Here is a 20,931-nt window from a genome sequence, read left to right on the forward strand (position 1 = left end):
ATAACTTAGAGAAGTCTCTAAAAGAAGTATATTTTTAATTAAGTGTTTCAAAAACTGGGTGGTTGCTTCTTGGCCCAGCAATGCATCAAAGACTATCCAGAACAGCACAAAGCGCGGAGAAAAGGAGCAGGACAAAGATAATTGGAGCAATAAAACAAGGGGATGAGATATGGAAGCACAGGAAAAGACCATTATCTTCCTGCATTCTTCAAAGCCTTGGAAAGGACAATGGAAGGTCTGAATTTGCTGCAGTAAAGAAAGAAAAAGAAGAAAAGGGGGGAAAAAAGGGCAAGCTAACTGAAAGAGCAAAGCGGGATGCAATGCTATCTAACTAGTGGATGAACAAAAATGAGTAAGTTTTCAGATTTTAATGCATACACTAAACAGGGCATTATACCACTCTTCCTACTTGGCATACCGCAGAAGAAAGCAATGATGGGCAAAGCATTCACACAGCCTTTGCTAACGGCTGCCAAGCCATGCGGACTGCAACGTCTCCGGCGTGGCTGGAAATCTCGTCTAGCTACAAATGCAGGTTGGAAGTCAGGCACTGTGAATTCCAGAGGTTACACAAAGTTGCCTAATTATTAACATGGTAGTGTAGAAAAGACTGCACCAAGGTAGCAAACAACCCGTACCAATAAAAATAGACTAAGATTAGAAATTAACACTTATGATTCTATGAAAGTGACCCATACCAAAGAGTTAGGTCTTGAAAGGAAGCCTGGTTTACACAAGTGAGAGGCTTATCTTTCTGGAACAAAGAAATGTGAACAGTTCTATAACAAGCTGCCAACCACCGCCTGGAAAAAAAAACAAACTATAAAGGAGTAACATGAACGTGACACATACAGACTTAAATGTACCTGAATTAGAGAGAAGAATAATTTATGCCAAAATAGTGGTTAGTGAATTAAGCTTGAACACTTTCTAAAAACCAGGAGTGTGTGCATTACACCTTCCTCTACCTTCTGTGCTCTTAAATCCAAAAAATATCTTACTTAACCTGTACCCTGCTGAGTGCCACAAAAACTGCTGAGCTCAAAATGACACATAGAGTTTCATTTACAATCTCCAGTCCTAAGAGAACAGACTGGAAAATCAACACAATCACAGCAGAGAGATAAAAGGAATGAACCGGCATGCGGTAGAAGATGCATACCAGGCTAAAGGACCTACAAGTTCTCATTTGGGAGACGGCAACCATAGAGAGAACCTGCTTTCCTTAAAATAAAGTGCAAATGATCTCTTGCAACAGTTGAGAGTGCCTGTGCTTTTCACTTGATTCCACCGCACTATGTATCAATCCTAATTCAGTTTGTAAGTTGTTCCCATTATACCATCAGTAGCATTCAGGAACTTGGCTGGGTACCTTCTTTTTATTATACCCCAAAGTTGCCAAATATATTAGAGAAGGCCAAATTCCCGAGTTCACAACAGGGCCCTCTGAACACTGCACAGAAGGAAGACTTTAATATTGGCAGACACATACGCCTTAATTCAGTTTATTTCAGAAAACTCATTATCAAGTCGGAACATCCAAAATATCTTTTTTATTTTTTGCGGGGGGGAAGGGGGGGAAGATGACAGATCATGGAAAAGTAAAGAGGAGTTACCTAGAAAAAAATCATTTTCAACACAGTTAATAAGATTGGGAGAGTTATCTCAAAACACATTGAATATTGGCAGCCCACTAGAATTCAGTAACTAAAATTCCAAAATTCCACTTCGAGAAATATTCCAAAACTAAGAGTTTCTTTTCCATCATTGGAATGTTTTTCATTTTCTCCCTTAAACCAATTCTCCAGTTACAAAACAGGAAAAAAAGAAAAAGGCTTGGTCACCTACAAAAATCATAATTTGCATGAAACTAAATTTAAAGGGATGGGAGAATTGTCAGTGAAACATCAGTACTGTAAGAAGAATTACAAGTTTTACATATATTTCAGAAGAAAAGAAACACCGTCATTCTATAGCTATAGATTGTCTACCCTCCCTTCACCCTCCTGCCCAAATATCACCAGATAAAACAGCAAACAGCTAAAACTAAACCAAGGAAAGAGAGAGGAAGTTGGTGGTAAGAAGCAGCTGAGAGTTCTCCAAATAACCTTCTGCTTTTATAAACAAGCCCTCCACTGAAAACTTCATTAAGTCAAGTCATATTTTTGACATTCTTCTAGGAGTGCTTCACGCCGGTGTTTGAACAGATGCAGAAAAACTGTATCCCCTTTAATCGCATCCAACCCAAACTATAAATTACCCAAAGTATATTAGAACTACATCCACACCAGTAAATATAAAAAGTAATCAAATTCTTAAAAGCAAACAAAACTTTATTTTATTTTAGAGTTACTGTTGCATTTAAGTTGCCAGTCCTATTTTCACCAGATGTTTGCCTCTTCTTTAATTCTTTCTCCTTCCATCTTTAATCCTCTTGAGGTACATCCTGAGATGCTTAAAGCTTAAATCTTCAAAACTGTTTTTCCTCAGAAGTTAAATCTCCCTCATAATTTTTTAATTCAGATCATAAGCATGTTAAAAATTAATAAATCTCTTACTTCTTTTTCCTCCAAATTCTTCTTTTCACCTCTTTTCTCTTCCCTCCTGCCAATCCATTCCTGCTCATTTCTCTCCTCTCACAAGGAAAACTGTTATTCGAACACACCAGCTTAGGTCTTACAGAAACAATCAGCCTGAGAAGACTTCTGTCTTCAATAAGAAACCTCATCTTATTTTTCAAAAGAAAAGTTTTGGTATTGCCCATGAACCAGATTCTCCCTCACAGGCAAGTTGTAAAAAGTATTTTACAGCTTCAGTTTCTATTTGTAGGGTAACTTGTTACCTGTCACTTGTCAAGTAACTCAGTTGCCATTTTAGCAATTTCTTCATTTTATTTTTTGAAAGTAAAACATTTGCACTTTCATAGCATGTAAGTCATCTTCCAAATTAAAAGATAAAGCCATGAAAACTGCTCTTTCCCAGAAAACTTCCTGACACGCCAGGGAAGCCTCTCACGCCAAAAGCAGGCTGGCAGCAGCAGGGGTTTTGCTCCCCTCCGCAGACTGTTCATCTCTTGCGAGAGTGACACACCGCTAGAAATACCTCACACCTCTAAAACCCCACCAGAATCCCGGGGAGTTGAAAATAACTGGAAGAAAACGCCTAAGTGGTATGATGCATAATCAGAGAACAAGCAAAAACTGAAAATTAAGCAGGATCGAATTTTTTCCAGCTACTGTGCTGAGACCTGGTACCAAACACCGCTAAAGCACTCAAATGGGATTGCAGATCTGACCTCTAGCAAACCACCAAGACTATAATCCCCTCTGGAGCCTTTTATTTATATCAACTTTCCAGTAATACAAACATCTGGTGGTCCTCACATAACATTTTCCAGTTGCCATCTTGCCTTAATATTTCTAAGAGCTTATCAAAACCAACTTGAGCTGAAATACAGTTTCTGCCATTTTTTATTCTGGAAATTAAGTTTTCAAATAATCAATTTAGAGACTACAATGCATGGCCAAAACTAGACATCAAACTACTAGATTTTTTCCCACCTACTTGCAATTGCAGCATGACTTCAAAATGGTTACGAGAATTATTTTAACCTGCTAAATGTAATGATCATATGATTGCCAAATAAATCCACCCTTAGAATCAGCGTGCAAACCCAGGTTTTTGGAAAAGCATGAAAAGAAATCAACTGCTTGCTTCACTCCAACAGAAAGCTCACTCCGGGACTTACTTCTTACAGATAACAAACAGCAATTACAAGCTTTCGAAAAGATTCCTGTTTGCAGCCTACCCTACCAGGCAATGCTTCTCCAACACTTCTGTTTTTATAGGCAGGAAGAGTCCTTATTTTTCACAGTTACTTTGTTTAGTCTTTTCACGAATCTTATCAGATATCAACATGAGAAGGCATAAGGAGAGGAAGGAGACGGGAATCAAACACCAACCAACTTCCACTTCCAAACCATCTATATTCTCCTCCAAATAAACCCAGCAGCCGTGTTTTCTATAAAACATATCACACCAACTTCAATAAGACATGATGGTTTTGCTAGCATAATTTTCATAATCTTACTCACATTAACATAAAAAAATTAATCACATCTTACCATAAATCATGCTCTGACAATAACACAATTATAGCATTCGCCTACACCCATATTTGAATATCCCAACCATTCAAGACCAAGATTATTGAATTAGTAAGACAAAGAGCAAAGAAATTTCAGTAGCTTAGATATTGTGTATTTAATATTTTTAGTAAACAGGAAAAAAAGACTGGGCCAGAGGCATTATTATATGTCTGTTTGTATTAGTGACACTTTGAAAGCAGGGCAGCAAGATGCATTCTTTTCACTGCTTTCCACATTAATGTTTTAACTTCTGTTATAAGTCAAAAAAATTCCAAAGGAAGTACTTTGGACACAGGGAACCAATTTGCTGACTTTTAATTATACATTCTAAGCTGTTGTTGGCATAAGCCATTTATTGAATCTTTAAAAAAAAAACAACACACACACCCCAGAGGTAAATGTAAAAGTACATGAAAATAAATTCCCAGAAGATACCTACATTCATTTCCCTTTTTACACCAACAAGCCATCTCCATAAACCCTATCCAGCCTCAAAGAAGAAACCAGTTCTTGTTGCTTTTGTTTTCTTCCTGTTACCCCTTCTGTTCTTAAAAACACATTTTAAAAAGCCTTCCTACTATTTCCCCATTACAAGTAAAACTCAATAAGCTCCTGGGCAATATTATCTAAAGAGAAATATCAATTATCTGCTAGCCAAGAACCAAGTCTAAATCACAGAAGTTATAAATCTTTACTACCGAGCAACACCAGGACTTTTATCATGCTTGCAGGTTTGGTCAGGTTGGCACCAACCTAAAGCAAGGATGTTGCAGAACATTTCCAGGATACAGCTGAATATAATCTGCTGTAATGCTTGTGCTAGCGCTCCCTGATTAAAATCATATTATACAAAATTTCAATGACAGTAATTTCTCTGTAATCCTACTTGCCAGAAAGCAGAGGTCTGTAAGGCAGAACACAGCACGTGACTGCAATTTTCAAAACTTCTGGACTTAAACACCTACACCAACACACTGTTCTCTCCGGGAACAAGTATGAACAAAATCACAAGCTAACAGGAAATCTTAAGAAAATCATCTGTCTCTCAAACGCAGTAGTGAAATACTGTTCTCCGAATTTCATTTACTGCCCACAAGTGCTTCTAAGAAATTAATCAAACGGATACATGTGGCTTTTGAGCACAACTTGTTGAGGTTGCACAGTTCTACAAACAAGCAACTAAGGAAATGAAGGCACCAATACAGTGGTGTCATTTCATATGATTTTGAAATTACAAAGCCAGATCTGTAAGGTCAGGACACACAGCCTACAACAGCCTGCCTTCTATGCATCCGAGGAAGGCACTGTACGGTGTCTTCACTGTAAGATACCAGATTTGAGGGGGGGGGGGTTTAGAATATGCCAACATAGTTTAACAGTCCACACAGTTAATCTGTAGGCGTGATTCTAGCCATGTTAACTGAAAACTTTTCCATCAATGCAGTCAGCGTCTGTTCCAGACACTTTATGCAGCAGCACTTGGGAGGCAGCCAGGCGGCTTCTCTGCATTGCTATACAGCAGCTCCAGCCGACTTCGCAGACTTGTCTCCACCTGCTCTCCCGTCTCACTGTTATAAACGTTGTCTCTAAAACCAGGGCTGTCACCTCAGCTTTTCTTTCAGACACAAAGGCAAATCCACTACTTTAAATAAAAAATAAATATTAAAAAGGATTTATTCTTAAAAGAAGATAAGCGATGCCTTGCTAGCTTTAAAATCAAAGCTGAAGAAATACAACTTCATAATCTTGGGAAGTCCCCCACTAGTAAACCACTGCTATTAGAGAAAAGTTGCTATATACAATTATGATCTGATTTATGATTTGTTGAACAAATTTCTGCAGCGATGAGCAAAGAATGTAAGCAGAACAGTAACTAAAGCGACACTTAAAAAAAAATACACGTATTCTTAAATTAAATTACTTCTTCATCTGATCAAATCCCATAAGTAAACTTCTACTTTTTGTTTGGCTCTAAGATCAGTATGTTTTTCTAGACCACCTTCTCTGCCCATACAATTTGGCTTAACTGTAAGTTCTAGTTACAGCCATAACAGAGATATTCATATGTCATTATTCACATTTTGGAGATAGCTCTTTATTGGTAAATATGAGGACTTAGCCTTCATAGAAGGCAGGAAAAAAAATGAATCATTTTGTGAATCTCTACGAGTACCATTCCTGCCTATTCATAATTTAAAAAGTGTAATTCTTTAAGTTCTGCTTGACATGAGAAGATACAGTTGCCATTTTCAGCACATCACATCAGTCTTTTCAGATTGATGCTGTATAGATGTCCCTGGCATGTCTGAAAGTGTTCCAAGTGTACCTCTATTAACTCACAGCGTGGCATGTTAACTCCAGAGAACAAGCTGTGATACAGAGCAACTTGAACTATCAGTCAACAATTTAAGTATCCGAGTGTTCCACGATACCCTATATATGTTTACACATGATGAGACATTAAATGCCTGTGAATATGTTACAAATGTATGTGTTTAGAGTTCTTAATCTTCCAGTACATTTTCGGAAACAGTATTACCTAATTTAGGAATTCCTAAATATTTAAAATGCTTAAAATTTAGCATATTTTCAAATCAATATTCTGATTTTTTTCTGTATGCAAGCCTCCTAAAGGTGTGCACAAGGAAAATTTGCTGGAAAATTATTTCTGTTATCAGATGTTGGATCAAACATTAATATTACTGTATATGATTCACAGCCCAAGCATTACATCACACTCAACTCAAAATGCACAACATACACACTAGATTTCTAACGAAAGCCATTTTTAAAGTCCACAGTCATATAAAATAACCTATTGAACAAGACCTACAATACAGGCTAAGAAAAGCTGAACTGAGATCTCAGTATGAAAATTTAAATACTATTTTCTGTAGTCAGTGCATCTCAAGTCACAAGTATCCTATTGGCTTCTACTGTATCTATGGCCAAAATTGTATCTTCAGTTATGCATTCAGTGTTGGAGTGTTTAATCGCTCCCATGGTCCCGACTTTATAAACTCTACAGATGTCTAAACACCCATGGAGCGGTAAGACCAGCTACACCGTGCAGAATGCAGCGATGCAACTCCTGCCTGTAGCCAAAGAATTTACTCACAGTATAAAAATGAACTCCCAAGTCTTTTCCAGGCATTTGCTACACAGTCAGAGGCTCTGATTCTTTTCTGTCCTAAAAATGTGGAGGGAAAAAAAAAAAAAAAATAAACAAACCACAAATTACATTTCATGTGTGCTACGTATTTTCTTAAATTCTCAGCTATGCACATTAGCAAAGAGGAAGAGACTTCCAAAATCACTCAACTCCTCCTTTCTTAAACACTGCTACGGAGTTCAGTAAAGGGACACTTAACAACTTGAAAGCAATAGAAGAAGTTCTATTTACAGATATAGTTTCTGTAAACCAGCAGCTTTTTTGCATCCTCAAGGGTATGGATACTTTAACCTCATGCTAGTTTCCTGTACTGTCATGTGTTTCTAGAACTTGGGACACATGCTTTATTTAAGAGGTCTCTCAAGTACAAAGTACAAGAGAGAATGAAGTAGCAGCTTATCAATTGAGAATCAAGAAGCAACACTCCCAATAAAAGTTTGGGGTTTGGTCTTGTTTTTTTTTTTTTTTTTTTTAAACACACATTTTTGTCGTATTTGCTTTCTGTGCTGAGTAGGAAACACCAGCAGTCAGAGGCTGGAGGAATACAGCAAGATCTTACATAATACTCCAATCGTGCAGAAAATCGAGCCAAAGCTGGGAGGGGAGAAGGAATTTTACAAAATTACAGCAGATATTTCCAAATGTGGAAATATGAATGCAATAGCTCCTGATCATACAAGAAACAGGTATCTCTGCCAGCTTTAGGCCCAGTTTTGCAGAAATAATGCCCAGGAAGAAACAAAACAGATGATTTTAAGTTTACAGGTCCACAGGGAGCTAGGCAGTGGAACGGCTAGCACCACAAGTAAAACACTGAACAGAAGGGTGTGCCAAGAATAAAGCTGGTAAGTCCCTCTTATTGTAAACTGGATTGGTATGTAGAAAAATCACATAGGGCATCAAACTCAGTTCACCTAACATTAGGTCCATCTACAGCCTCAGCTGCAGTTCAGAGATTAACCCTAAACCTCCCCCCATACTGGTCGAGCCGGCTCAGGGGAAGCTAAATGAGAGAAGACTCTGGTGAATGGAATTATTTTTAACATTTATTGGGTCTAATCAACCTAATACTACTGCCAGTACTAGTACCTTCTCCATATTAAAACATCAGCAAATTGTAAGATCAATTACACAAGAAATCGGGGTTTTTTTTTAACCACTCCACTGTGATCTGTGCAATCAGTGATGGTACTGTTCACTGAGCCCATGTGTCAACCAAAACCTCTTCCATTTTAATTCCCTCCCTGATCTGTATCTACGCGCAAGTCCTGGAGGTTTTGAGGAGGAAACACAATTAGTTTTCTAATAGTGGTAACTATACTCAAGTAAATCAGGATATCAGATTTGACAGTAGTTTCTACGATCTTATGGTAGGTACAGTTTTGTATTACTGTCCTCTACTGATACAGTGACAGGATGACAGCCTGCGATGTACTTTTGCTATCATGCTCTCTTGATCTCAATACACATCCATGACAAAGTATCATTAAGAAAAATATAATCTGTTTTTTTTCCTTCAGGTCACAATGAAACAAGTGACAGAGTGAAACCAAATCATTCTGGGTATCTGGTTAGAAACTGTCACTAAAAAAAAGCAAACCAGTTATATGGTTTACTTAATTAATTTAGGGGGTTTTATAACCAATGAGTTCTATTTTATAAAGCAAAAATAATAGTGAAATTCTTCAGACTTTTATAGGGCTTCACATCAAGCCACCCCAGACATAACCACTTAGAGCTCCAAAGGCACGGAAAAAAAAAAAAAGAAATTCACAAAAAAGGATTCCTTTTCATTATGCCACAATGATGTTCCACAATCACAAATGTAAACACATGTAAAAATGCTGAGTTACAGAAAAACAACAAATAATATTACAGTCAATATTTTTCGCCCCCCCGCCCCCCCATCCTGTCAGAAAAAGCCAATTCCATTTCACAGGCTGCTTTGCAAATACTACGGGAATAATATTTTACCTTTATAATACCATCTATCACTAATCAAGATAGTGCTTGCTACAAGCATTAGCACTCTGCTGTCATATTGCTTTAGTGCCAGATTTTACTGTGAAAGGGAATTCTTTTGCCTTTCCATACTGCATGATGATGCACCATTTCCTTTAAACACCACTACAGGCCTGAGACACAGCTAAGAAATACCAGCACTGATCCCAGACACCCTGGGGTCTGATCCATAGCCAGACCAAGTTCCCTCCTGATTTAGAAATGTGCCTCACAGTCCTCAGTGGCGAAGCCACGACCTGTCATCCCTTACTTGGTGATGCTGTTAGTCATCCCAGTTTTTCCACCCCAGCCCTTATTTCCCTTCTCCCACTCGTGTTTCCTCACTCAGTTCCTGGCACCCCGCCGAACCTCTTACCCCTGCCGGGGGATCTCCAGGAATCCCCCCCTCAGGCCTCCCCACAACTTTCCCCCCTTCCCCAGGCCCAGCTCCCCGGCCCTCTCCCCTCCCAACTCCAGCCCCCTTCCCCACAGCTCTTACCTCCTGGCCCTACGAGTGACTCCTGCCGCCGGAGGCAGCCCCGCTCCCAGGCCGGCCGAGAAACCCCAGAAGCCCTGTCCCAAGCCGGTGCGGCGGGCGGGGATGGCGGCCCCGGACTCTGCCCCCCACTCCGCAGTCAGCCCCCCTAACACAACACCAGCAGCTGAAGATCACTATTTGGCAGCATGTCTTCCTCCTCCGAGTCCCCCCAAGCAGATGCCGAGGCTCATTATTCCGCAAGTCCCCGCAGCACCCTTCTGCGCAGGCGCGAATTGACGAACAGGCAGGATATGGCTGTTCCCAGCGCTCCCCTCCCGGCCGCGCATGCGCAACGCACGAAAAGCACCGCTTACCCGCCCCCAGCCACTGACCAATGCGCATGTGCACCTTCATTCGCACAAGGCCCAAACGTCCGCTTCCAGCTTCATCCTGCGCATGCGCCCTCTGCCACCAGGCCAGCTTCCGCGCATGCGTCAGCACCCCGAACACGCCCTCGCCCCTCCCCTGCGCATGCGCACTCGACCCGGCCCGCCTGCTTCCCTTACCAGTGGCTCACTTTCTGGCAGCGCGATGGAGCATGCGCTGTGTGCCTTGGGGTCCCCTCGTGTCAGAGCTCACTATTTGGCAAAGAGCTACTCCTGTCGCTGCGCCATTTAAACAGCCGGGGGGGAGGGGGAAGGCAACCCGGCCCCTGCGGGTCTCTCACTCCCCAGCCGTGCGGCAGAGCCGCCGCAGGAACGGAGGAGAGCTGCCCCACGATACACCTCGCAGAGGCAAGCGATGGGGGTGGAGCGACGACACTACCTTCCCCCCGTCCCTGTGGAGGTTTCCAGTCCTCGCCCGATTCCTTTTGCTTCTCTCCCCCGCACAGCCCCTCCCACCTCACCTGCGATGGACACGGCTGCCCGCTGTCCCCTTGCGCTCTCCTCACACTGCCCTAAACTGACACATCCGGGTACCCCGCAACGGCCGGCGGGGCGGGGCGGGGGCGGTGCACTGCGCCTGCGCGGAGCGGGAAGGGGCGGGGCGCAAGGGAGGCGGGGGCGGGAAAAGCGGGAAAGGCGTCGAGCGAGGCGGCACGCGCTGCTTGCTGTCACGGGTCTGTGAGGAGTTGGCTGCCTGAGGGGACGGTGCTCGTCTGCTTTGGAGACCGCCTCTCCTGGTGTTGCGTGAGGGGGTTGAAGGCTCTGTTAAATCTCTTCACCCAAGGAGGAAGCGTTAGGGGAGGCCAGAGGGTGTCGGTTTCTCTTGCAGCTGTGGTGCGGCCCAGTTTCACCTTTCCTCTCTGTTCCTTTGAGTGTTGAGTTTGCTGTCGTGTGGTGAAAATAAAACCAGTTCTTGCCCCTTCTGTTACTTCAGGCTGGGTCGTGGGCCACTTCAGTACGTGTGTCCAGAGTGCTTGTGAAGAACAGCTCCTCATGCTGTGTGCAATGAGGATTTCTTGCCAAGGTTGAAGGTGATTGGTGAGTTCTTCTCAAGGCACAGCATTTCTTCTAACTGTTTGAGAATGGGATTATAAAGCAAATATGTCTTATGCTTGGCATTCAGGTGTCTAGATTGAAAGCTTAAGGGAGATCTTCTAGACCTTTCCGTACCTACAAGGGGGTACCTACCAAGGGTGAGGGAGGGGTCTAGAGAACAAGTCTTGTGACAAGCAGCTGAGGGAACTGGGGTTGTTTAATCTGGAGAATAGGCTGAGGGGAGACCTTATCGCTTTCTACAGCTACCTGGAAGGAGGGTGTAGCGAGGTGAGGGTCAGTCTCTTCTCCCAAGTAAGAAGTGATAGGACGAGAGGAAACAGCCTCAAGTTGTGCCAGGGGAGGTTTAGGATGGATATTAGGAAAAATGTCTTCACCAAAAGGGTTATCAAAGAGTGGAACAGGCTGCCCAGGGAAGCAGTGGAATCACCATCCCTGGAGGTATTTAAAAGACAGGTAATCGTGGTGCTGAGGGACATGGTTTAGTGGTGGTTTTGGCAATGTTAGGTTGATGGTTGGACTCTATCTTAAAGGTCCCTTCCAACCTAGATGATTCTATAAGCAAACGGAGCCAGGCACTTCATTGTGGTACACGGCAGGAGGATGAGAAACAAAAGTAAAAATGAGAGATTTAGATTGGATATAAGAAATCTTTTCATCACAGAGATTTAGCCCAGATAGAAGAAATCTTTTCAAGTGAGCATTTGGACAGGTTGCCCAGAGAGACTGCAGTCTCTATCAGAGGTTTTCAAGGCTTGACTAAATAAAGCCCTGAGTAACCTTGTCAGATCTCACAGGTGATCCTGTTTTGAGCAGGTTGCAACAGATGATATCCTGAAGTCCCTTCCAACCCAAATTATCCTGTGATCCTAAGATCTTCTCTATGTATGGGTCTTCTAATTGTAATGGTTTGCAATCAGTGGAAGCAAAATTTTCATTGTTAATAGTCCTTAGTTACTTAAATATTTGTAGAGAAGCTTATCCAGAGCTAGCCTTTTTTTTCCTACCAGTTTCAGTCTCATAGTGAATTAATACAATTACACACAAAGCACCCCAATAACCAAATTAGCCAGGTTACATAATACAGATCACAGCTACACTTATTTAAACAAAAGATGCAAAGCCTTTTTATCTCATCTCATTCTCGCAGGTGAAAAATGCTCCTCCTCAAGCACAATTGGTCCTATATACTAGGCTGCCACATTTGTCCACGACTGACTCGGAGAATACTGCCTGTTTTATTGCTAACATTTTCTGCAGTGTCCTGGGTTTTCCTGGCAAGTATCTCATCCAAGTCATGACCAATTCTTGGACCCTGCTTCATTCCTTTATTTCACAAACTGCTGCCCATGGTGACAAAACAGCAGGTAATGCTGCATTGTAATGAAGAAATGCCATAAAACTGCCTCTTGGGAAGTAGAGAATTGGCATTAGCATTCCTGTTCTGGCTACACGTTTCGCTTAGAAACTTGTTTTCATACCCTATCCATTATCCTGGATTTTATATTCCAATATAAACTGTGGATTTTTACCGATGTGTTTATTCTCTTATAGTTAAGTACAAAAGGAAATTGCAGCACCAGTTTTAGAGAAAACAAAGAGATTCTCCCTTCCCCGCTCTTAGGATGCAGACTCTTGATACAAGGGTTTTCTAGATAGAACAAACAGAAACGTTTCCTTTAATTCAACACTGGCCATGTGTCACTGAGCAGTAGGGAAGTCAACCTCTTCTGCAGTTTATGACGTTCTCCTGATCAAAATTCTCTTGTTCCCAGGAAGTGGAAAATTAAATTGGGTATCTGTGAAAATGAAGATTGAATTTCACCTCTCCTCCATATGAAAAAGTTATTTAGGGTCAATTCTGCCCTCCTCTGTGGCAGACAGAAGTGAAATACTGTCACTTACTCTTCACAAACCCTACCACCGTCTGTCCTTAATACAATTCTGTAATAAAATTACTGGACAATTCCTAGGTGCAGGTACTGCTTGAACCTTGAAAACTTGCATGGGGATATGCTGATGTATGTGTGTTTTGACACTACTGTGCATGTGAGAGTACCAAATTCTCAAACGCATTCACTTTGGGTATAATTCTCAGTCTCATCTGAATGATAGAAGACAGGTTGTTTTTTCTGCATGAAAAGAACCAGTAAATGCTAATGTACCTATAGGTTTGGAGGTGTTACTTTTGTGTATGTGGAAGTTTGATTTTTATGTGAAGCTGATTAAACTGATGTCCATGAAAGAGTTGTGTGCAAGAATTTTAAATAGCTCCTGCTTTTTAATATTCCCTTCCTCTTTGGTTTTAATTATTTTGTTCCTACGTTTTCCCTTTCAATTTACTAAAAATCTAGAAATGTAATTAGAGAGAGGCTGAACTCCGAGAAAGCTGCCAGCGTTTCTACATCATGATTAAATATATCAGCCATCCCTTTAGTGAGAGACTGAAAAACAGGATTCTCATAATTATCTCCCTGTTATCCAGGAAAGAATCTGCAACACGTACGGATACAGAGTTATTGAAAATGCAGCACTAATTAAAATCTCATATAGGCTCCTGATGATCGGGAGAGTATGAAAACACAGTTATTTAATTATTTCCTGTATTTGCTATCTTTGTTACAAAACCAAACAAAACCATTCTAAACAAAACCCATCTCCAGTCACTGGGGAGATTTAATGAGGCTTTTATATATGCAACAGTCACAGAAACATTGCAAGTTGCTTAATTCACCTCTCCTTGTACCAGTGAGGCATCTAGTAGAACTGATTTTCCGTATGTAATGCAACAGGAATGCTGTGGTATATTCACAAACAGTAATGGAATCGTTGCTTGGTTTGAGGATATGGTTAGTTCTGTCTGTTTTTAATTTAAGACATAAAAAGAATCTTGATAGCATAGGTGTCATTATGAAATAGTGATATTTGTGTCATAGCCAATTAAAAGTCTAGTATCTAATAGGTTATCCTTCCAATCTGACTTCTGCTAGGGTATCTCCATCCTCTTGAAAATGTCACGCTCTCACCTAGCCCAGTACAAAGCGTACGTTATTATTTATCTTGTCAAAGGAGTCTAAGCTTTGGCACTAGCAGAGCACACTAGAGGACAGTAAGTGCTGATATGGTTTGTGATGAAAGGAAAAGCTTCTGAGATACTGGCTTCTTTGAACCATGTAAGTCTGAGCGTCCTCCAGGGAGAGGATACTGGTGAGCTTTTTCTTTTGCAACCCTTTTCCTCAAAATTTAATTTGCAACAGAATAGCAAGTGCCGAGGTAGATACTGAGTCCAGTATCCCCAGTTTTCCTTCACTATAAATTAAGTAATCTTCCATAGTGCACGGGTAATATTTAACTTACTTCCTACCCCATCTTTTAAAACTTTTAAAAGTGTAGAGAAGTTAAGCAGCTTATTCATATATATATATATATACACACCTTAAAAAAAAAAAAAAAGAGACAAAATTGGGAAACTGGTTGCTTCTGGTTTCAAAGCAGAGATCCAGAAAAGTCTAGGAATTAGGTGGGTTTTAGGCATCCAGATTCAAAACTGACTGAAAACAATTATTTTTTGATAGTTGTATAAAATTCCAGGTACCTAAATTTTTCAGGTACTGCCCTTTCTGACCTGGAAGTTCACTTAAGTGTTGCCAGTTTCTGGTTATGCATGTGCTCAAAACTGTCATTGCCTGAGCACTTAAGCAATTAGCTCCTGCCTTCATTGCATTTGGATCCAGTAGCACCTGTGTCGGAGCATGAAAGGACAGATTTGCTCTAGCACAGCCACCACATACATACAGCGTTAAATTCAGTACAAAACACAATAAACATGAGCATTTCTATGAGAAAGTGCCTGCTGGTAGTGGTGGGATAGTCTCCTTTTTCACATACAAACCATTCTCTGGTCTGAGTTTACTGCTATGCATATTTCTTGTCAGAATTTGCTTTCCTGACTTCAAAATACTGTAAGATAACTTAGTCATCGTTGCTGTGATTAAAAACTACTTTTATTTGTGAGAAAACAAACAGGTTTTGAAAAAAACTTGACCTCCTTTGGAAAAACTCTGGCTTGGAGATTTTAATTGCAGGGAATCTGTTCATAGTGCTATTTTTACATGTATTGGAAAAGTATCAAAGCTAATTTTTTAGAAAAGGAAATTATACTTTAAAATGCACTATTGTGAGAAAGTGACTCCCTAATGTCTTTGAGTTGGTGCTTTGTTTCTCGTTAGAAGCATCTCCTGTCTTCCCTGATGAGCCTGCTCTTGTTTTCAGTGCTGGTTTGCTTTAAGATGCTTTTGATCCTGTATTCATTAAAACTTGATCCTGCTGCTTCCCACCAGCCCTAATGGTCTGTGAAATTATTTTCCTTTCTCCAAGACGCTGTTAACTCTGCTAGCACCTGCAGAGTGGAGGAGCTCAGGACATTGTCAAAAGTCCTCCGATTTATTTAAACCACCTTTTCTCCAAACAAGAATTAATCTTCAATGTTATCACAGCAATCATCCTTAGTGGAGAAGTGGGAATGGACTGCAACGGAGTCTGAAGGTTTTTATCACTGCTGTTTTCCCCTTCTACAGGTACGGAGAGATAATTGGACAAAAGGTTTGAAAATCGAGGATAAGATTCATTCTGTATAACAGAGCATGAAAGTATGAATGAGCATAAAGGGCTCAAACAGCTGCCAAAAAAAAAAAAAAAAGAGCAAATCCAGTAAGAAAAAACTAGGGAACAATGAAGCGAAGTGATGGAGTAAAAGAAAAATGTAGAACTGCATTTGCAGTCTGGACTTTACAGGGAATAACAACAGTTAAGTAAAAAGCAGGATTTTTAAGGTATCCACGAACTAAGAATTTTTCAATTATGTAGCATCAGGATTGTAGATGACAGTTTAGTCTTGTTCTATTTTTTAACACTGGTGGAAGAGAGGAGAGCTCTCTAAATTTGTACTTTCGATACAATGATGAAGATTAATATTAGCTGTCAATATGTACTTTATTGCACAAATTCTAGCAAGTATTGTGACTTAAATATTGCCAATCTAGAACATTCTTGCAGAACTGATCAGCTTAATGTGGAACTAATCAGTTCTTTGTTTTTGCCTTCTCATTAGCAATGTCCTGCAATGACTATTACGACATTAACTTACTGCAACCACAATGGCAGTAAATGAGCACTCAGATGTTTAATTTCATTTGAAGATGCACTCAGTTATTGCATAGAAAATTGTTTTCTAGAACAGTGATTTCAAACCCAAGCATTCAGAAGCCATGAAGACCAACCAAAAGTAAGGTTATCCATGCAATATTTTGGTCCTGTTGTAGATATCTGCATGCTGTAGTCTCTAATTGCATGATCACACTATCTTTAACCCGATCTCCTAAGGAGACAAAGCTTACGTTGTTTGATGTCCTATCTTCCTACCCCATCCCTCAATAACTTCTAATTCAGCAGCATTTTCCAACCAAATTCCAAAAAAGAAGTAGGAATCTCAAAGTTCATTGCATTCTACCACATTCCGTTGAAGTAGGTGTCGGACAGAGAAAAGGGACCTCCCCAAGTGCTCCCAAGACATTATGCTACAGTTTAATAAACACTAGTGCCTCCGCAGGGGGGAGAAGCTGTGAAAATGCCAACTATGGAGAAAGCTTAGATGGGAGCCACAATCAACCACAAACCTCAAATCTGGAGGGAACTTAGGTGTTGCTAATTCCAGCATTTGCAGAACTTCTTTATTCACTGGACTGTGCTATCCTTTTCTGTAACTGGGTAAGGTTATAAATGATTAAATGAAATGTTGCCTCCTGTATGGGTTCCCAAGCTTTATGTAACTCACACTTCCTAAAATATTTACTGACTGCAAAAATAATTAATTTCTTCCTGGGCATTTCCTCAATTATCAAATAATGGTGTCCTGCTGCTTTGAAATATTAACGAAGCTATCTTAACCAGTACTCCTGTGATTTTAAGTGATAATATGCTTCGTGCAATATAGACAGAGGGGAGAAAATCTTAGCATTTATCAAAACAGAGAAAACAAAGTTTATGTCAGAACTATGCACTAATTTAAAGCGCCCAACTTGATACATCTCAGGCCTTGTTATTCAGAGAAGTTGGTAATTCAGTTGCGCTTTGTGTGTAGAGTTCTGAGTTTTACATCCCTCCAGGTGTGGCTGTGAACACTTCCTTTTTGCAGACCTAGCCCAGCTGTTCATGCGAAAATAAAAAACTTAGTAATCATCAAAACACTTCGGGTTATGGGATTGCCACACAGGTCCTAAGGCAGGGGCAGAATCTGCTAATCCAACCTGGGGTTCTGTTTCTTAATCCTGAGACCAGGATTTTGGTTTTCTGGCCAATTCACTGTAAAACTATTTAACAAATTATAGCCTATCATGTTCACTGAATGAGATCTTTCAAGACCTTGGGAGAAAGCGACACTACAGTTCTGAGAATAAATTAAATCAGAGCAGGCTGCAAATTTGTCTGGAAAGTGGACTCAGCGCCTCAAAGCTGATAAGGAGTGAATGAGGCAGCCTTTGCCTGGAAAGCAGTTTGCATTGTTCTGAGAAGTGATTTTTAGAAGTTTAGCTAATGAATGTCAGGCAGTCACACTGCCAGAGGACACAAACTCAACTTCCACTACCACAGAAACCGGAGACAATGATCCCTACCTACTGTTTGAGCGTACCTGAGAAGACTAATATTTTTATTGCCTTGTAATGTTTAATTTTAGGTGGGAAATAGTCCTTTGGAGGACAGTTTTCTGCTGTCAATGGGAAGAGGCCATCACAGATGGGCCTAGTATGCCCCCTATTCACGTTCCAGGGCTACAGCAAGATTCCTTAGTGTTGTCTTTAAACACTGGCTATTATAAAGTGGAAATTACAACATTTGATTAAAAAGCGTGGGGTGCTAGTCCCACCTGCAGAAAAGTAAATGACTATGTACAAAGACCATCATGGAAATCTTCCCTTACTGTCCCCCAAATTATGTACGCCTATTAAAATACTTCTTCCCCACTTTCAAGTTTCAGTCAAGCAAAAGACTTAGTCCTCATTCCAAGTGATGGAAGGTTTCCATGACTGACCTGGCTGGATGTTGATTTTTATGGATTCTTCAGCATCTGCTCTGTGCTAATAGAACTGCTCTTGGGAACGCCTAATGCTGCGCATTCGTGCTGCTCTTGGAGTAAGTGGAGACCCAGTAAAGAGCCTGAACCTAAAAACACACCACCATCCCTGACTCTGGCAGTCTGTCTTGGCATTCTCCTAGCAAAACGCTTCTACTGAATGAGTCAGTATTTCAACACGTACTGTGTATGAAAGCCACGCTGTCTTTTGACCACTTTTTCTTTGAAACAGGTTAATTGCTCATAAAAACTTTGGAAACAGGCTGTGAGCTCACCAAAGTAACTGAACTGTGATGATGAAGAAGGTATTAAAGGCATTCAGGATCCTGTATGTACATAAATATACAAAAAGAATGAAAATGACATTGCAAGCACTGCAGAAAAGCATAGCAAGAGAAAGGAAAAAAAGCCATATGACTATTTTTGCTAATTTAATTCTGAAACCTTAAATGCACTTTTCATCCTATTGTTTTTCCTTAAAATATTTAAAACCTTAAATTCCAGTGTGACATCCAGCTGCCTCAGTTTCAGTCTGAGGCAATTACCAGGTTTCCTGTTCTTTAGATTCATCCCTAGCTCACTGTTGCTGAAATTCTGTTAGTTATGAACTGTAAATCTAAGTATGAAACTGTCTGCTCTAAGAGTATATATTTTAAATGCATATCCCATCCCTATTGGCCTTACAAACTTCTTACTAATAGCATAAACTTACTACATGCTAAAGGGGACTTACTACATACTAAAGTGTATTTTCCCCGATAGGTGCTGTTTTGAGTCTTGTGTGCTTTTCAGTCCCTGAAATCTGACAGGAATTCCGATTTCCTTCGCAGGAGCATGTGGAATCCTGCAGGATAAGCTCACGTAGTCACCGACTGTTAACTGAGCAGCGCTGCGTAAATCCTAGTTGCTCAAATCCTAGTTGCTCGTGAAGAATGACCATTAAGGTTGGCTTTTTTTTAAAGTGGTATCTTCAAGACTGGCAATTCATTAATTTCAAAGCAGTAATGATAACTTCCTTGTCCCTTAAACTGTTGCAATTTGAGCATGAGTCCTGTGACCAGAAAATTATCAAGTGTTACACAATTATATCTACCTCTATAAAATATACACACATACAGTATCATCTGCCTTATTCTATGCGCTCTCTAAACATTTGGGTTTTTTTTTTAAACATCTGCTGATGGTGTTGCAGAAGAAGCTCATAAAAACAGGGAAGATGAAAGGAAAAGGAACGCAGCTGCCAAGTTTTCCCCCCTGCGGATGCCATGTCTCAGTTAGCTAAGAAATAAAACTTCACCTTTCTTAGCTGATACATCAACGAGTTCCTCCTGGAGGGACAACAGGCACAAACACTGCAGCAATGTAATCTGCTGTTTATCCTCAGTATGTGCGTGACTCTTCTCATCTCCCTGGAACCACCAAGAACTGACAAGGTTCCTAGGAGAATTCTGGCAGAAACATTTTCAAAAACATCGCCTGTGATGCCAATGGCTGCTGCTGTGCGGGGAGCCAGCTGGTTGTGTTACATGAGGACAGGAGGACACGCAGGTGTGCACGTACTTATTTCTACTCAGGCTATTTGTAATAAAGGCCATTCTGCAGAAGAGACGGTGATTGTCTTAAAGCTCCTAACGACTTAGCTTCGATGTAGTCTCTGCTGATGGTCCGAAAGAATTAAGCAGAATAAAAATGGAGGAATACCTTGATTTCCACATTATGTTTTTACTGTGAGCACAAAGACTCTAGAAATACAGTTATATCGTTAATTAAGCAGGAACTGCTTTTTTGTTGTTTTTCTCCTTGTATTTCTTGAAAATGATTGAAATAAGAGTTCCCCCTGCTGGTAACTGGCTGAGTCATAAACGGACTCAGGGTTAGGACTCTGGAGCCAACAAAAAGTAGAAGAGAAGAGGATGGAATCTCTTCATAACTTCTCAGCCTGACCTTCATGTTTTACACTTGCAGGGCTTTGTCTAAGGCACTTAATAAAGTAACCTCCTACTCAACTGATTTCCCTTCCTCTTCTACTCAGAGAAAGAAAATGAAGGAGCAAACCACGAGCGTTCCCTTTAGTACTCCTTGGCAAGTCAGCCCAAACTCAAACATTACACAGTGAGCGTTCCATCTTGTCTGCAAAGGGGGATGTTTTACACTTTACAAAAACTTTTCATTTTGGAAAATACATCATTCTCACAAAATGACTGCTTGCTCACAGCTGGGGAAATAAAGACAGATCAAACACATGTAACTAAAAAGATTAAGGTAGTCTTCTTTATTTAACTAGGTTTGCACCCTTCTAATAAACTGGAGAATGTCTAAAAAAAAAAAAAAAAAAAAAAGCAGAGGGGCAAACTAAGTCATAGCAGAACTGGCGAAGCCCAGACTGTTGGTAAAGAACCTGGGCACTGTGCTTTAATTCCTTGAAACCTCTAAACTGCTTAGAGGTGCACGTGCAGAACACTTCCGTCTTTGAATAAGCAAAATATAACTTGCCAGCTGTAGTT

At 40.6% G+C, this 20,931-nt stretch overlaps 1 protein-coding gene across 4 annotated transcripts in view; it reads right to left on the reverse strand.

Annotated features, from left to right (window-relative positions):
- The window catches only part of SPOP (speckle type BTB/POZ protein), a 30,182-nt gene extending 19,435 nt beyond the window's left edge, over positions 1 to 10,747 (reverse strand). The window contains exons 1-2 of one of the 4 annotated variants that reach the window (XM_082494940.1): positions 10,707 to 10,747; positions 7,267 to 7,338 (exon numbers count right to left, since the gene is read on the reverse strand). The gene's annotated coding sequence lies outside the window, so the exon portion shown is untranslated. Of the gene's footprint in view, positions 1 to 7,266; positions 7,339 to 9,820; positions 10,019 to 10,706 lie in introns of those variants that run through there. The other 3 variants (XM_082494941.1, XM_082494943.1, XM_082494942.1) reach the window with 3 other exon arrangements.
- Between the last annotated feature and the right edge of the window lie 10,184 nt (positions 10,748 to 20,931).

Source organism: Vanellus vanellus (assembly GCF_965231255.1).
Source record: "Vanellus vanellus genome assembly, chromosome: 24".
NCBI classification, from domain to species: Eukaryota; Metazoa; Chordata; class Aves; order Charadriiformes; family Charadriidae; genus Vanellus; species Vanellus vanellus.